Here is a 17,930-nt window from a genome sequence, read left to right as displayed (position 1 = left end):
AAGAATACATGCAACTTCCACTATGTATTTTCATGCATGCCAGGGCAAGTTGAGAAGGTTGTAATGTGCTCTAATATGCACTCCTTGAAACTGCTACAAGCTTTGTCTTCAGCCAAGGAGCATTCAAAAAATGTGGCATTCTTTTCTTTCCCTGGAAAACATAATAGAATGTCAGACAACTTGCTCTCCATCTGAGCCTCCTAATATCAGTAATATGCTGGTTTGACATCATAAGAAGAGTGAGCAGAGGGATCTCTGTGAAAGAGATAACCATATTCTCACCACGAGGAGTGCAGCTGCAAGTCGGCACAGTGCCCACGGTGCAGAGCAGAGCGGAGCAGGGTGAGCACACTGCTCGGGGTGGACACTGGAGGCTGGAATGCTGCATGGAGCTTTAAAGTGAGAGGAAGGGGCTGACAGAAGATTTTTTGGGAGGCTTTTTTTTTCTTTTTTTTTTTTGTTTTGTTTGGTTTGAAAGGGGTTTGGGGGCTTTTGTTTGTTTGCTTAGTTGTTGCTGTTTGACCTTCTCCAAGGCAACTGGGCAACACAGAGAAAGATGCAAACTTGGGATTGTGTGTGAAGGGTGAGAAAGGAGCAGATAAAGAACGGGCTTCTGCCTCAGGTAACAAAGGTGTTGGCACCCTGGGGAATATAAGAGGAAAAAATGTAAACAAAAGGCAGAGTTGTGTAAAGCCTTGGAACTTAAAACAAGCATGTAGCTCATCTTTGATGCCTCAGGTAAGTGAAAACTACTTCAAGTTCTTAGTGCAATAATGCCTTACTCACCTTATACATGCTGGTCCTGTCTTACAGACATACCCAGACAGACAAGGTACCTTTTTGCTTCTGGAAAGACCAGGCATGTATAATGGAGTAAGCTATATAGGGAGCATCTGTATATGCAATGACTGCTCACTCACAAATCCCCTGTTGGAGAACTGTGCTCATTATTAACTAAGCAATCATTGGGGGGCTCATGAGCTAGAAGGAGGACAAAGATTTTTCACATTGTGTTACGTCACAAAAGGAGCATATTTCTCCCAAATTACTCTCTATAGTTCTTAGCAAAAGAATGCTTTTGAAAAATATACCAACAAAGCTACAAGGTCATTAAATATTACTTTTAAACAATTTTCTGTCTTGCATGAAAACTGCTTTCTTGTCCTTGGCTTGGTTAATGATGAGTTCTTCAAACAGCCAGTGCAATAATTATTCAGTTTTGTCTACTTAACTGTAGTTAGAGCTTGAAAAACAGTAATCCCTTTCATTCTCATGTTTTTAACTGAAATTTTATCTCTCAGGAAAAGCTGAAAATAACCTTCAGAAAATGTCATGAAGAATTAGCCTCTTCCTAATTTCATCACTGGATCCCACACCTATTTTGTCAATAACACTACCTACTCAAGTTAAAAAGTCTTCATTTACTCTAAGTCTGGCTTATTTCAAGCCACTTAGGTAAGTCAAGTGGTACAACTGCCATTTTGAAAAAAAATAATTTTATTTCAGCAGAAAAAAAATACAGATAAAACAAAAAAAAGTCTAAGCTAGGTAATTAGTTACAAAACTCAACAGACCTATTTGTACATTGACAAAAGGGATAAAGACACATGAAGTATTCTTTTATGGAAATTTACTTCCATATTTGAAAATATTCTGTTTCAAGAATAAAAAGACGAATAAAAAACATATAGTCTTCAGTAAAATTATTATAGAAGTCATATTTCTCTTAGAACCATAAATAAGCAAAAACAGTCATAATCATCTATTTATTTTATTATGGTTCTCTAAGCCAGAATAGAGTTTCCAATTCTTCGTAAACTGCAAGTTAATGTACATTTAAGTATGAATTCACTATGTTTAATCCTTCATTTGTGAACAAAATTAAAGTGCAATACACTTTCATTTTCTGTGCTCTGCACTTGTAGCTGTAGGCTTGAAGCACAGGCCAGTGGAAAATCTCTTTCAATCTCCCAAAAGCACAGCAAAGAAGAACTTCTAGACTTCTAGATATTGCTCTGACAATTCTCCTAATAACTTAGGTTTTGAAAAAAGTATGGTCTGTAGTGCTGATTTTCGGGAAATATTTTGTAACTCTATTTCTGGTAAATAAGAATTAGTAATATAACCATTTATAGTACATACTGTTGCAGGAGACTACTTACTGTCTTTTTAGGAGTATGTAAAAAGATAGTTAGGTCAATTAAGCACTTTTATGTGATGTCAAATATTTATAAAACAAGTAATTAGAAACACTACCTCTTTTTTTATGACAAACAGAAACTTTTTAAACAAGAGAGTTATATGTAGCTATTTTCCTTCAGTATCTGGACAGGCTGATATATTCTACAGGGGCAATACCTGAGTCTGTGAAGATCCACTTTTAAAAAATCCAAGCCAACAACTGGCAATATTTGCAATTCAGTTACTACCATCAATTCTGGACATTGCATTCAGAATTTAGCAATTTTTTTTTCTTACCTGAAACTTGAAGAGATACAAAATTGCATATAGTTTCGTAGCAGTTAGAAAACTAAATGCAACAATTTTAAAATGTCACAATTTAACTGGATTTGCTTAATCAATATTTAGCAATACCTGAAAATTAGTACATAATGGTTGGGATTTGTGTGTCAGTGTTTTAAAACTATCAGTCCTAGCATCAGGACTTTCCATCAGGAATTATGAAGGCTTTGACATTTTTTCTTCCAAATAAAGGCATCATTGCTTCATAATAATCAATAGCAATCTTGGGAGGAAGATTGACACAGGTATTTAATTTATGTACCAATATTAAATTTTGTTATATTTTTTGCCAGAATGGTGTGTTAATTGTGGACGTTACTTCTAATAAAAAGATTTGTAATACAAAAGAATCTTTTTATCTTCCTATGAACCTCTCAAGGTTTCTGACTTACAAATTCAGAATGACAAATTTTTTCAAATTTATAAAAGTACCATTTTCATTCTGAAAATGGCCAAACTTTTCAAACATTTTGTTTCTGTTCCAGCACAGAGCAGGAACATTGAGAAACTTGAAAGCAGCCACAAATTTATATTTGCATCTAATGGAGAGACATCTTGTCAGTGCATAATTTTCTGGAAGCTGCTTTTTTAGAGCCTTTAGTTCTTACTTTTTATAGGCTACATAAGACATTTATTCAGCAAGGTCTTCAAGGATAAAAAAGTGCATTTTTTTATATATAGCTAGCCCATGTGACATTTTGAACCAGTACAACTATGAGTCTCTGGTAATGAAGTTGATTAAGATCTAGGAAGGGTTTAATTTATTAAGAGATAGAGAAACATTAAGCATTCTCAAAATTTTGGAAAAAAATCTTTGAAAGCTCAGTGATTGAGAAGACTCCTGCAAACTCTCTGCTAACTTCAGGGTTATCAAAAATACAAAGCTGTTATTTCTAAAAGATTTGAGGAAAAAATTCAGTGGGCAGAGCATATACTTGCTGTTCCACCAGGAAGCTTAGACCCAGTAAATGAGCCTTGGGAAAGACACAGCAAATAAACCACATACTAGTTGTGTGAAAATTGGTAAAACAATAATAACCTGAAGACATATGACTCCAAGGGTGATAAAGAGGTGTAGGAAGAACAAAAGACAGGCACCAATTACAGTCTTGTACAATTAAATTCTACTTCAACAAGACACAAAAGAGAAAAAACCAAACCCCTAAGGAGCACAAAGTAGGTCATCAGCTCAATTACATGTGCGAACTGAGAAGCGGATGGGAGTTGCCACAAGCAAAGGTTAAGCAGTTCTGATGGTGACTCAAGAGATGGGAGCTGTAACCTAGACATAGACAAACGGATGGGATGAGGCTTCTCTGATTGTTGTGATAAGGATATTCTAAAACCTCCAGGGAAATCAACCTAATTGTAGTCCATAAACCAGTGCAATGCTATGAAAACAGTTCAGTTCAGAGACATGGAAATGAAAAATTAAGATTGAATTAATACAGGCAAACTTTTCAGTAGCATGCAGAGTGTAATATTGGAAGAGACTGCTGCTTCTAGATATAAACCTGTGGACATACAGTTAAGTTAGGAAAGAGATTTCACAGAACTTCTGAATTTCCTTTGTGACAAGCATTAAATTAACTAGATTTCTGCTAAAAGGAAAGTCTCATGGTTCCCAAATCATTGGATATTGTTGGAGATTATAAGACAAAATTCAGTGAAAAATGGCAGTGAAGGAATGTAATCTTTTGAACAAAATAACCTGAGGTTGAGCAGAGGATCAAGGCCTCAGAAAGACAGAATTAATGCATTTTGCCTGAAATTCAGAATTACAGTGAGACATGGACAGTTAAGAGCACAATAGCAAACAGGAATTAAAAACATCATAATCAAACTACTAGGCTTTTATGCACAGCAGTCGGGTTTCCTTTGCATGTCAGCCAAAATTCAGATTCTTCTAAATGATGAATCATCATAAAAAATTACATTTGTGATTATTCAGGAAGCCTCATATTGCTTTTTAAAACCATTACAAAGCATCAAATACGGTGGAATTATAGCATCTTAGAGTTGTTGAGATAGACTTACTGCATTCTTGGGAGTTACTTCGATGATTCCAAAACACTGGAGACAGTTACGTGGTCTTACAGTATCTGCTTTTGTAATGGGCAGTCCTGGTTGAACAGAAACCAGCAGAAAAAAATCAAACCAAGGTCTGTGAGGAAGGATCCCACACTTCTACATTTTCTCTTTGACCATTTTTACTCTTGACATCCTCTCTGAAATTATGCCTTCTGCTTATCATTATTAATTGGTGCTCAGTTCTGCAGGCACATCTGAATTAAATTTCTTTGGCCAGCAGATAGTTGCAAGGCTAACCCTGCCATCATCTTTTGGGAAGTGTTTCTCTGCATAGGAAGAGTCTTGACATCCACTGCACTCACTGTAAAAGTTAGACAAAACACAATTACTACGTGCCTCTTTATAGAAGAGATCTGACTAGGACTTTCTGTCTCATGGATACATTTAGGAACTGTTTTCTGAGCTCCAGTTTGAATATTTTTCGCAAAAAGGAGGGGGTGGGGGTGGGGGGTGGGGGTTGGGAGGGAAGTGTTATTTGCAATGTTTCATTTTAGAAAAGATCTTTGAAATACAAAAATGCAATTTTAATTTCTATTAGTGTGTTGGTTATATATAATGTATGTTAAGCCATGGCGTATTAGAGATGTCAAGCAGTATGTTGTATTATTCAATTGATTCTATTTATTTTATAGTACTTTTACTTTGGAAAAAACATGTTTACTTAATACTAAACCAGTTATGGTTATTTTACTAAATGAGATTGTTTGTTTGTGTTGTAACTAAACACTTCTATATGTTGTAATTTAAAAGGGAAGTAACAGGCAAATGTCTTGTCATATTATCAGACATTATCACTGTGTAAGCACAGGAGAAAAATAAAATTAAGGTAAAATATATTTTGCAACAGAGCATCATATAAACAGTGATTTAATATTTTATCCAAAGCAAAAGAATAGAATGAATACATTTCATTAAAGTAGTTGTGAATGTCCTCTGAAAAAAGCTTATCTTTTTAATTTTTTTTTGTTTGGCAGAAAATTTTCATTAAAATTCTCCAACCAGTTCCAGTTGCTGACCTTCATAGCTTTTCAGCATTACAGTTTTCCAGACCAAGTATATACCGGAAAGATTTGTGTCTTTTTAAAGGAAGATTAATTTAATGTGACTAATGCTGTATTTTAATTACATTATTGCTTATTGTGAAACAGATTTTTGTGCTTGCAGTCAAACTCATGGGTTTGTGCATGGGAGTTTTTTATGCACATGTAATTTTTTTTTTAAACAGAGATACTTTTTTAATAGAGGGAAAAGCTTGAATACAATGCGAGTATGAAAACAACTCTTTTGGGAACAATGTTTATGTCAGTGAAAATATAGGTTAATTTTCTAATTAAATTTCTAATTTAATTTTATTTAAATTTTATTTTAAATTGTCACTTGTTTGGTAACCCATAGAAAAAAAAATAATTCAAAATGAAAACCTCATTGAAACTGAAAGGAACTTTTTGTTGGCCTGCAATGTGGGTTTACAATTTCCCCTAGGTCTCTGGGACTTTGGGTGAAAGAAATAACCCTCCCAGGCCAGCAGTGCCAAGAGCACCCTTAATTATGCTGAATGGCCCCATGTCCAGTTCCAATGCCTGAGGAAAAGAATTCCCACTGTAAACTGAGGGAAAACTTTCAGCAGAAATGCAGAAGACTTGAGAAAGTCTCTGAACTGCAAGAAGTGAGTTTCCAGAAGTTATTTTGCCAGGATGTCATGGTTTAACCCCAGACAGCTACCAAGCACCACGCAGCAGCTCACCCACTCTTCCACCAACAGGTTGGAAGAGAGAACTGAAACATCCTCATGGATTGAGATAAAGACAGTTTAATAGAGAAAGCAAAAGCCACACATGCAAGCAAAGCAAAACATGGAATTCTTTCACTACTTCCCATGGGCAAGCAGGTTTTCAGCCATACCCAGGAGAGCAGAGCTCCATCACGCATAATGGTGCCACCACTCCAAACATCCTCCTCTTCCTTCTTTTTCTCCCCAGTTTATATACTGAGCATGATGTCATATGGTCTGGAATGTCCCTTCGGTTAGTTTGGGTCACCTGTCCCGGGTGTGTCTCCTCCCAGTTTCCTATGCACCCCCAGCCTCTTCACCAGCGTGGCTGCACAGAAAGCAGAAAAGGCCTTGGCTCTGTGTAAGCTCTGCTAAGCAATAACAAAACCACCTCTGTATTATCAACCCTGTGCTCAGCACAAATCCAAAACATATCCCCATACTAACCCCTGTGAAGAAAATTAACTCCACCCCATCAAAAACCAGCACACCAGGAAAGCAATTGCTCCATCTTTCTGCGGTGGTGGAAAAGCTCTTATTGCATTGCAGTGAAAATCTAAGCCTCACAGCTGGTGTTGGAGGGCATGGAGATATGCTGTGCAGCAGAGTATGAACCACTCCTGAAGTGGTCCATACAGTCTGGTGCAAATCTGTACACGGCAGGCACTGCACTGCGGCTGCAGTTCTGGCACACTGAGCTTTTTTTGAACCACAGTGGTGTTCCTGAGAGCATGACTGAGTTCAGGGGGACAGTCAGCTGAGAATTTGAATATGGCAGTTTTTAATGGTGAGGTTTCTTTTGAAAGAAGAAGAAAATAGCCTTTCTTTTTCTTTCTTCTCCTCCCTCCACCATCCAATAATACTTTCTCAAAATTGATAGTAGATGCAATTAGTTTAAGTTACAGAAATGGCATCTACTCAGGTCTGTTCAATCTTATAATTTTGTGGATGAATCTTCAATTGGAATAAAATGGCAGAATTTGTTTCAACTTCTTAAGCTCCCAAAGAACACTTGTATCCTGAAGTTTGACAGCAGACATATGGAGAAGAAACTTGAATTAAGTTTTACAATAAAAAGTGAACTATCATGACTGTTTTTGTAGAACTTTGTAGGAATAGGTGCCCTTTCTGGAAGAATTTGTAATGGGAAAATGCCTCTCTCAAGAGGATTAGATAGGTTTTTTCCCTTTCACTTCTTCATTCCAGAGAAAGTTGCAGAGAGGATTGTGAGCGAGCACTCTCTCTCTGCTGTGCAGGAGAAGTAAAGTTCACAGACATATGCAAAGCCTCCTCAGCCTGAGAGGGTGGGGAAGGACAGAACAAAGATAAAAAAAGCCCTGGAAGACCACAGGAACTGCCCTTTCCTGGGGCCTGGTGCTGTCTGGCAGCACTCTGATGTTTTGTAAGTTTTCAGTGTCCTCACCTTTAAAATGAACCTTTTTGAATCCTTTCCACTGCTTTGGCATTTTGGGGGGGAATGCCTGCATATATTTTCCTTTACAAACTTGAATTTTTAAAACTGTTTGCCTGCAATAGCTGAGTATTTCTAAAGGTATGTTCCTGAGAAAAGTCCCCAGTCAGTTCCGCTTTAAAGATCAAGAAAAAAAGATTTGGTTGCCAACAATGCAGGAGTAGAAAGGTAACAGTGAAAGCCCAAAGTTAGTAGAGCTCAGTGGAAATAAAAAGATCTCACTCCAAGTTTCTCTTAGTTGTTCCACATTATTTACACTCCTTCAAGCTGCTCAAAAAACTCCAGAGCATGGCTGCACCAGGGACTACAGAGGTTAATGGACAAAGTGCCTGTTCTAGTACATAGCAGAGGGTGAGATCTTTCCCATGAGGTCCTTTACAATGTGCTTGTGACAACAATTTTAATCCCAATACACGTTGTCCTTTCAGGATCTGTTTTTAGGAAAGAAAAGAGTATATGTGTGTATATATATATATATATTTATATATTTATATATACACACACACATATATGTATGGATACACATGTACATATACATTATGTGAGTGTATATGTATATAGAATATATGAGATTCACTACAAAGGAAGCACTGAAGGTTTGTGGATCACTAGCTCTTTGACTGGTGTCCAGAAATCCAAGTCAGAAAGCTTAGTTTGGTACCAGGGCTTCATGTGCTGGCATGTGGCTATGTACTGTCTGCTCTTGATCTCTGGGGGTTAGTCAGTACTCCTTGGGCAATATCACAGATCTCTCCTTCATACTCCTCCTGTGCTGAAGCCAAGGAGTAGAGCTCATGCAGCCAATAATAGTAGCAAACCTCAACAAGTATCTGCCACAGACAGGATCTCTAGAAAGACAATATAGCTTTTCTTTCTCAAAGGTCCAGACTGGCCCTATTCATGTGCTTAATTATTCAGGTTAACTGTAGAAGAAATAGAAGTTTTGCCTATTCCCTGGTCAAGGATAAATGAAAATGCCCATGTATAAGGGTTAGGTAAAAATTACTGTAGAACTTTAATATTTATCATTTTGTAATTTATTAAAAGTACTTTAATGAATAATCCACACTTTTTACTTTAGGAAAAGTGTTAGCAGTCTAGCAAGCACATGTAAAAACGTTTCCTCATTTAATTTTTTTGAGAGCTATTAAATTAAAAATACCTCTTGAGCAGCCTTGTGGACAGAAACTTTTTGATGGTGTAAAGTGCTAGACTTCTGCTTAAATAAAGTGGTAAAAAACAATTAAAAATACACAAAACTGGAGAATCATTAAGGTTGGAAAACACCTCTAAGGTCTTCGAGTCCTACTCTTAACCTAACACTGTGAAGTCCACCACTGATCCATGTGCCTCAGCACCAGAGCCATGCATTTTTTTACACTTCCAGAGATGGTGATTCCACCACTTCCCTGAGCAACTTGTTCCAGTGCCTGAACACCCTTTGAACTTAAACACCTTGAAATTCACAGTGAAAGATAGTATATTAGTTAAAGCTGGCTACAGCAGAGCCTGTCATTATTCCGGTTTCTTTACATGTTCTGTCAGTGCTCTTCTTTCACAACAGCTTTACTCTTGCAGTATTGCCTTACCTTTATTGATGACTGCTGATTTTGCCTAGCTATGTAGTCCACCTACAAGACTTTGAAAGTATCTAACTCGTCTCCCCAAGGAGAAGTGGGTAAAATTGGTTCCTAGGAGAAGGGTCACTTCACCATCTGTTGTCCAGAAGTTTCTCGTTTCATAAGGAAGCTGTTGTTTATCTGACAGGTTTAAAAGGGCTGTTGAATTTTTATTTGCAGCTATAAATCATCTTCAGTCTCTGCTAGATTTTACTGAAATATTCTGGTTGAATCACTGATATGTTGAAAAATGGATACACTGAAGACGTGGCGTGCTGGAAAAATTTCACCTAAGACTCCCAAGTCAGATTCCTTTTGACAACTATAATGTAGGTTCAAATTTTCTGTAACAAGATACAGGGGAAATTTTTTTTAAAAACAGAAAGGAATGCACAGTTATGGAAATTCAGAGAGAATTTTTGTATTTTAGGCCATTGTTGTTTTGTTTATACAGAAAATATTTTACTTCAAAGGCAGTTGTCAGGTATCTTAGGCCTTATATTTAATGACATCTTGTCACTGCTTCAGCAGGAAACTTTAATTTTGTATAACTGCTATTAATCCAAGAAAAACGGGTTTTCTTTGAATTTGAGCATTCTCTTTCATCTTTTGCATTCCAAACATTTCAACTCAGGAATCAGTAAATGAAATTTACTAGAAACAAAAGCTGAGATTGTTAAAACTTGACTGTAATTGGTAGAAGTTATGTGATTTGGCCCCATCTGCCACTAAAATTCCCTGATTAGTCTATTGCCTGGTATTAAAATTGGGTAGAATGCAAAAGTAGAAAACAGAAGCTTTAGATGTTGAAAAACTGACCTTTTTATTTTCCTATTGCAGTGATAAAAGGCCTCCATGATTTATTGCCATTAGCAAATCTAAACTATGCAGCAGCTTGCACGAATAACTGCTAAGTGGTTGCTGGAGATGCCAACAGCTGCTTTATGGATATCTCAGTGCAAAAGATTAAGCTGGTGGTTAACATGGCAAAGGCAGGTGGTGCAGCAGGTATGTATCTGCACAAACTCAAATTTAGTTTCTTCACATCAGAGATTATAGGCCTGTAGGACATATGTTGGCTGGAGGCTAGCAGGGGTACTTTGTATTTATTTTTCTCAGTATTAACTGAACATCAGTTTAACTTCTGGTGATCATTTTAGCTCACTTTTGAGAGGGCAGAATAATTCAAAGAAACATTTGTGGCTTTTCTTTATAAACCATCGTTAGTCGTAAACTTTCAAATGCAGATGCTTGCAGATCAGAAGCACTGCTAGCTCTACAATCTCCATAGCTGGTTCCTGAGCTATGGGCCAGCAAATAGTTGACCTGTAAGGCTTTCTCTCGTAAGAACACACTCCTGAAAAGTATATTTAGAAGGAACTTCTGTACAGTTCACACTGCAAATGTGACATGAATATGTAAGGGAAAGAGAACAGTGGGTAAAAACGTACTCATGGAGAATGGGGACAATAATATACAGGAATCATACACTGAGATAAGCTGAATGAAGACAGGGAACCACATGCTAGGATAATGAAGAACTTGGAAAGGTAGAAACATTCACCAAGTGGCCATAATAAAGTGGGGGATGATGTAAGGCCTTTTTTTGTTTGTTTTTGTTAGCTGCTCCCTTTCCCCTCCTTTCCAAAAATCAGACCTCTATATGCAGTGTCAGCAAGGAGGCTTGAAACAGGGACAATAACTTCAAAAAATATCACAGCAACTTGAAGTTTCTGAGAATCACAGGGGTAGGGATTCCTACTGCTTTTGCAACAGTAAGCCTGCCAATGTATCTTAAGCAGGACACTAGAAGACTGTCACAAGCAGGATATGAGGCTCACAACATGCTTGACTGCATCATTACTCCTGTACCACTCCTGTTAGTGTCCTAACCATCTGTGTGCTTGATGTGATTCTGTGGAGAAGAGAAGGGAGGTAAAACAGACAGAATAGTCTTCAATTCTTTCTTTGGAAGCTTCTCTGCCTTGCAAAAAAAATAAGGTTGCTTGGGTTAGTGAGGTGTCTGGTGATGGAGGATTCTATAGCTCTTTTTGTACTTTAAATAAAACAGACATTGAACAAAATACTTGAGCAGTACTTGGACCTTGGACTGCAGTGAATACTGGGGTCTTGTCCACTCCAGGCTGTGGATCCTGAGTTGCCTCTCTACCACTGTCTTCAGTGCTTCTTTTGGGCTAATTATCAGTGGCTCAAAGCTCTGATTCCTCCTGGCAGGCTCCTAGTAATTTTTGGACCCCCTTCTAAGATGTCTAATTCATTCACTGCAGTATGGCAAACAGGCTTAACACAGACTGCTATACTTTTACTCCTGGGGCTCAGGTGCCTGCCCCTAACCAGTCCTCAGAATCCAGCCCTGTGACTATGAGGGGACACTGTTGGAAACTGGATGAACTGCCTGCACTTGGGGGAAGAAAGTCCCCATGCTTTGCCAGTACAAGAAAAATTAATATTCATTTGATTATTAAACTCAAAATACGACTTCTCAAGACAAATATACAGTACATGTTGTTAGGCCAAAGGCAGTTCTGATCCCAAGGTATTATTAAAGTTTCAACATTTTGGCCCCTACCGATTTGTTTCATGTGATTCTTAGAACTATTACTCAGACGGTCCATGTTAACTGGCAGATGCCCAATGACAATATATAAAGTACATATTTTACCACAGTTTCTTAACTAGGTAATTGATGGATTAAAAGAGCTAGTATGAAATGAACACCAGCTTGTTCTTAACCTCCCCTTCTAGGCTTGTGCCTATTATTGGCGCAAAAGAACAAACCTGTGACCCTTTTAGTATTCCTGATATCTTTGATAAGTATTGTCACTATTATTGGTTTTTTCCTTTGGTACCTCCTAAACCCTAAGAAAATCAGAAGCAATTATGCAGCCTTAGTTTAAAAATTGGGGATGGATTACTGGAGATCCAACTTTTGAACCAGTTGACTTCCGTGTACTGTTTCTATTATGTAAAGAGGAAAAAAACACCACCTGCTTCATACTGCCCAGCTGCAACAAGAAAAGCTTTTCCACTGGCATAAGTAGAGAAAGCACAATCCCTTCAAGATCAGTGGCAAATTTCTCACTTACTTCATCTTATAATATGTAGTATATTTTTTGTATCAGTGCTTCCCTGAAAACTGCCTCTTCAAAGTGACTAAGAAATACATTTGTGAGTGGCTTGAATTGCATTAAACACAGGAAGGTTTCACCACTCCTTTCTTTTGGAACATTTTCATTAGTGTATCACCTGCCCAATGTTGTATTCAAGAGATTCAAAAGCCTTTTTCTTTGCCATCTGTATAGTGGTAAATTTCAGCCCTGAGTTTTAAAAAATCATTTTTAATGCTTTCTTGAGGTGTAAATTAAGCCAAGTCTCAAACTTGCGATTCCAAGTGAATATTTCTAGAGCTTGAAAAAAATGTGTTAAGAAGAAGAAAAGTAACGAAGTCATATAACCTATTTGCCTGTATTTGCTGAAATGGAAAGAAATAAATCACAGTTTTCTGATCTGTACTGTTGGTTCCAGCAAAAGGCAAAGGCTCTGAACCTTCCACTCTGCGCACTATATTTGAATGTGTGCAATACATTGTGTGAGAACAGGATGGTCAACTCCAAGTACTGAAAAATAGTGAGTCAACCTCTTTCTTCATAATCCATAGGATTACAGTGAATAAAAAAATAATTGTCTTTTTTTTTTTAGTTAACCTTTTGAATGTCATCTATTATCCTTCATGTCTTTAGCTCCAAGGACAAGACCTACTTGTTTTTAAACAAAAAGTGACATTCTCACATAACAGGATAAGTTTGAGCAATGAGGTGTAAGAAAAAAGCAACATGTATCATAACAAATTTATCAAACAGTTGGCACTGTTTCTGAACTCTCCACAGCTCTTACTGGTTTGATGCACTTGAATCCAGCATCTTGTATCATACATATAAAAAGCTGATAATTATTTATTTTTTACATTTTTCTAGCATACCTAAGCATAAATACTCCAGTGAACATTATTTAATAAACCCTATCACTTTATGTACAAAGAAGCTTCAGAATCTGGCAGACAGAAAGCCAATATTCAAAGGTGTTCCTTCTTTTTGTCCCACAGAGTGATGCCTAGATTCAGACAAGAAGTAACAATACCCATTTTCTTTTTCAAATCCTCCTCTCCTACTGAAAATCTCCATTTCCTTCCTGGTATTTGCATAATGAGCAAAATCTTTGGCAGTCTGCCAAGTTAACTACTGGCCACACAACAGTCAGGCTGAATGGGAACCCTGAGAACAGGCTGCGTCTCCTCATGAAGGTGGAAAAGCCCAAATTTCCCAAGAATCTCTTCTTTTATTTGCAGTATATAATCCAAATAATTATTTCTTTCTCTGAAGAAATCCCCCCACCCCACTTCCTTCAAGCTGGAGAAGGTCCAATAAGACTCCTTCTATGTGGCCCTGTGGGAAAAAAGAAAAGCCCCCTACTGCTAGATGAAGTCGTTGGGTAATTTAAACAGTTCTTCATGACTGAGTACTTAGACTTCATTTCCTATTGCTGATACATAAATTCCCAGGCCTTGTCTGAAAACATCCTTGCAAAATTTAAAGCATTTGAATGTTGTAGGTGAACTCTATAAGTTTGAAGAAATCAGGTTACTTTACACCTCCATTCCGCCCAAACTATTTTTGAATCATGATACTCGCTTCAGGTGAGCAAGATTGCAAAAAGTAATCAAAATATTATGGAAAAATTAAAGGGGAGGTTTTTTTAGGAAACTCTTAAGTGAAAAAATGGCAATACTGTGGTTGCCATTAGTAAGTTAAATAAGCCTCAGTAATCTGTTAGTTTTCTTCCTATAGTACTCCAAATCTCATTTTGCCAAGCAAGGTGTAGGTAGGAATTTTGACATACTATTCAGTCTCTGAACCTCACCACCTATTCACACTTTGAGGTATATGTATCTTTCCTAACTTGCCATACAGCTTTCTTAGTACCACAGAAGCTATAGCTTCTGTCTTTATTTGATCTGCTCATATTTTTCCTCAGTAATCTTTAATATCCCCAGAGCAAATGCATAGAAAGAAATTGCAAGAATAATGGAAGAGCTTTACTCCCAGGGCTATGGAGCTGTCAGGATATAGATTCTTACATGCTGTGAGTGCATTCTTCAATAAGATGTTTGCTACTTCCTCTTAAGATACTATTATACACAAGTCTTGGGAATAAAGATATTGTCCATGGTCAATGGGCACAGCAGAGAAAACAGGAAGGCTCTTGTGTTTGTACTATACTTAGAGCCAAGAGCTAGTTTCCGCACTAACGACAGGAAATGTTGAGCAATGAGAGTCTTGCTCCAAAAATGACATTGAAAATTAGATGTTCTAATGCTCCCTTTAAATTATATGGAAAAAGATTTAGGCAAATAGCAAGTGAAATGGTGAATAGGGAGTTAGCTAGGAAATAATTTCAATTAGATGGATACAAAATTAATTACATTTTTGTGCTTCCAAGTGAAGGCCATCAAATACTTCTGCACTGTGTATTCCTGAGCAATAATGCCTGTCCTTGCATTGTGGTAAATCTCAGTAAAGGATGGTTAAATTAAGCACACTTATTTTACCAAAGCACAGTGTCCAAGATTCAATGGGCTAGTTTTTTGCCAACAAGTCAGCACAATTGAATTATTTATAATCTTAGAGCACATGTGTACTTTTATACAGTGCACTAGAATAAGGATTAGGTATCATTTTTGGAATATGGAATATTTTAATTATAAAAAAAATTTTCCCCCTTGGAGTACAGGGAGAATAGGATGCTACTTAATCATAAGAGAAAGGATTCACAGAAGTCTATAAAGAAAAAATTCCACTGGATTACACTCATTTAACTATTTAAGCACTTAAATATTTGATAGATTCGACCCTCTGAATGATTTTAGACAAAGCTGCTATCCTCCAGAAATGAAACTCGGATTAATGTCTTCTTTGAGAATATTCTTTTGATTTAGAAAGTGAACTGGGTCCAGATCACCACAGAAGTTATCAGAAGGAGGAAAAACCGGATTGAAACAATTGTAATTATGATTTAATAGCACTACATATTCTCGATAACATGACTGCCAGAAATGAGACAAAAAGAAGCAAAAGGGAGATGAAGGAGAAAAAGAAAGGAAGAAGAAACAAAGTTCAGAACAACTTGGAACTCTAAAGGGATTTGCTTATTCCCATTCAGTAATTTGGATTGTGACAGTAAAAATGGTATTGCTCTGACCAAATGTAGAGAGCTGCAATGGTTCTGGTAAATTATGAATTATCATCCCTTTTTAGTCACTGGAGAGAAAGATACACTTTCAGGAAATGCTTCAAAAGAAGACAACTGAAATGGGTCCCATTTAAAGCTTATTCCAATGTGTCTCATTTTGTGTCTAACTTTTGACTATTGAATATATCATGTTCAGACATGTAAAATTATGTGAGAAGCCCAGCTTTAAAGGCCAAAGTAAACAGTATTATCTGATTGTTGCCGAAAGAATGTATTATCTCTCTACTTCTGCGATTAAATCTCAATAAAATTAGTGGGGTAATGCAGGATATCAAACTGCAAATTCATGTTGGACTCTGTGGACCATAAACAAAAAAATTATCTTACTTTTCTGAAAGAACTGTGTAATTATGAGGAAAAAAATTTAGGGATATTTAGAACATTAAGAAGCTCATTGCTAAGATTATTCCTCACTCTTGTATTATGCCCTGTCTTATTTTCATAAGATAAAAAAAGGCACTAAACACATTACTTACAGATTTCCAGTGTGACTAAATCTGCCATTCCAAATACAATTCACTTTAATACCAAGAATGTAAATCACATTTGCAATCCATTCCATAGTTAACCATTGTAAAACATATTAAAGCAAAGTGCAAAGTTTCTTATCTCAAGAAAATCTCCATTTTAGATATGAGACTCATCAAGCATAATATTTAGATCACATTGAGGAACAGAACTCGCTCTCAGCCCAGTGTGACTTTTGGTGTAGTAAGAAGAGATTAGAGTTTAGAAGATACCAAGAAAAGACAAAAGCACTTATCTGGCTTTAAAAATGAAGATGTGTATGTTTGAAATTGAGCAAATGTTTTAAGGAGTCTCAGTGACATGAAAAACAACAAAGGGATACTAATTATATATCTCCCTATTTCTTTTGTATGTTAGTTGTAAAGTCACTATCTTTTCTCTCTATCCTTTATCCTTCTTCTCTAAAGGAAAGTGTAACACTTAATAAGTATGTAGATAATTGTTGTTACACCAAGATCTTTTTCCTGAGTGGTAGTAAGCAATACAGAGCCAGTTGCTGGGAATATATATATGTAGGAATATGATCCTCTTTTATATTTTACATTTAGGTTGTATCTTCCATTCCATTTCCTGACAGATAGTTCTTGATCAGTTTGTTTGACAAGTCTGAATAATTTGCATGACTTGAGATAATTATCACCTCACTATTTCAAATTGTGTTTGTTTAATTCAATTATCTGGGTCTCAGCAGTGATTCCTGGGGTATATCAGGGATAACTTTCCACTTTAAAACCAGGCCTTTCTAACACTACTCTTTTATTTCCTCTTTTCTGCTGTTGTTAATCCACAAAAAAAAATACCATTCTGTGGTGAGTTGGTTCCTTTTAACTGCCTTCAGTGAATGATCTTTTCAAGAGACTTTTGAAATCCAAGCACTCCAATCTTGCCTTTCCTTATGCTGTTGACTTGTTCTAAAATCTTTAACAGTGTGCTTGTGCTTGTTTGAAAATTATTTTGTAACTATCAGCCAGGTCTTGTTCTCAAAAGACACAAATTAAACCTTAAAGGAAAGCTATTTTTATTCTGTTAATTTGTAGGAAGAAGTCATATATGATCACTTGGCTTGCCTTCCAAAACCTTTTTAAAAAAGGAATTTAAAACATAATCAGTAACTTTTAAAAACAAATTAGAATGGTAAGAGTGGAAATCTTGAAGAGAATGAAACTTAAAATTACTTGTCTGTAAATAAACTGGCAGAGAACAGAAAGACTGGTTATTCTGTAACTGTGGGAAAGATTGCAATAAGGCACAAAGGGAAGAATCTTACAACTGCTGCAAACGTAGGTCCATTCCTTTTACTAGTCACTGGAGAATACATACTTGAGACAAACGAGGTAAATGGGGAAAGCATTACTCAGGCTTTTGTTTAATAGGAAACCAAGTTTCCTTACTGTCAGCCCTCAAGGAACTACTTGTTCCTTAAGCCAGGAAATTTCTGTATCTTACAGATGATATATGTGTCTGCATGAAAATTAAAGAAAATTCCAACCAGGCACTCCTGTTTCTCCATTCAGAAAGGCCACCTCTTGGGCAGACATTCACAGGAGCTGATAACATTATGGAGTTCATTAGAAGGTAATCAAACAGTTCCTTATAATGT

The 17,930-nt window shown here is 36.7% G+C and overlaps 1 long non-coding RNA gene across 1 annotated transcript; it reads left to right on the top strand.

Annotated features, from left to right (window-relative positions):
- The first annotated feature begins 379 nt into the window (after window positions 1-379).
- LOC139670842 (uncharacterized) lies at window positions 380-5,718 on the top strand. Its single transcript, XR_011697585.1, has 3 exons — window positions 380-738; window positions 1,302-1,455; window positions 5,589-5,718. It is a non-coding gene; the product is annotated as an uncharacterized lncRNA (long non-coding RNA).
- Window positions 5,719-17,930: the final 12,212 nt, after the last annotated feature.

Source organism: Pithys albifrons, chromosome 4 (genome assembly GCF_047495875.1).
Source record: "Pithys albifrons albifrons isolate INPA30051 chromosome 4, PitAlb_v1, whole genome shotgun sequence".
Lineage (NCBI taxonomy): Eukaryota > Metazoa > Chordata > Aves > Passeriformes > Thamnophilidae > Pithys > Pithys albifrons.
The sequence above is the reverse complement of the archived record's forward strand: the minus strand, read 5'-3'. Positions and strand labels throughout refer to the sequence as shown.